Here is a 1,227-nt window from a genome sequence, read left to right on the forward strand (position 1 = left end):
AAAGACAGCATTGCCATCCCTAACTTTTCTCACAGTTTTGCTGCGTAACAGTGCTGGGAGAGGGGGAGTCATGGATAGGCTAAGATAAATTCATTGGTTAGAGATTGAGAAACTTTGACTTGTGACCAAAAAAAAAAAGTCTCTTGCAGTGTATTTCAGGGCTGGTAGTGGAGACCATAGGTATCTGGAATTTGGGGGGACAGTTGCTCATTCATTCATTATTGTAGATACTGTCTACAATAAAAGTCTGAAAACTGCCATGTAGAGGGGCATCCACACCATCTCCATCAGGTATGTGCATTAACAGAGAGCCAGATCTGCACAGCACCTAAATTGGAATCCTATTCTGAATAGCTCTCAGGGAAATAAGCTTCTTCCACAAGCAGCAGAGAGGACTCCAGAGAGCTGTGTGAGCAGGCAGTGTGACTATCCCTCCATAGTTTGTACTTGAGGACTAGGGTCTTCATATCCCAGTGCTCTCATCTGTGGTCTACCATGTCATTACTTACCACAACAGTAAAAACCAAATTAAATATCTTTACCAGTCTTTAATTGAATACCAAAAGCCAAGACCAAGTTTGGTTGATGAGGCATTTTAGATTTTTATGATAATCTTTAAAGCAAAAATTAAAACTAATGTTTGGCACTTTGTAATTCAGCAAGCAGCATTCAGTTACAAGTAGGAGAAATTACAGGAGTACCGGTGAAATTCTCCCACTATGCCAAAACAGCACGATCTTCCCTTGTTGCCCTCAGCTACCACAGCCACAATCTCTCTTCCCAATCTGTGAGCTCTCCTACCCACACACCCCCCCAAAATCCCCTGAGAGCAAGGAGCACTCCAAGCTGCTTTGGCAGCCTCACTGCAGCTCTTCATGGTGCCATATACAAGCTCACCACTCAAGAGCCCTCCAACACCTCCCAGCTTCCTCTTCCTCGGTTTTATCCACAAAATGCTCCCCCAAATTCCTCTGATCCACAGCCTGTGTTTTTTCACTGCTTCCAAGGATATGGACACAGAACGGTACGTAACCGGGCATGAAAGGATTTGGGGAAGCCACTGACCAAAACAATTTGGAAGCCACCACTGAGACATAGTGCACATTCCAGCTGTGTTTTCAAGAGGAGCAGAACCTAACCCAAAAATATTTTCAGCACTTCATTTCTAGCAACAGCAGAGAAATTTTGAGGAATGTCCACCTCTTTCAATTGTTTTTCAGGGATGAG

This window comes from Corvus brachyrhynchos, unplaced genomic scaffold (assembly GCF_000691975.1).
Source record: "Corvus brachyrhynchos isolate BGI_N302 unplaced genomic scaffold, ASM69197v1 scaffold121, whole genome shotgun sequence".
Taxonomy (NCBI): domain Eukaryota; kingdom Metazoa; phylum Chordata; class Aves; order Passeriformes; family Corvidae; genus Corvus; species Corvus brachyrhynchos.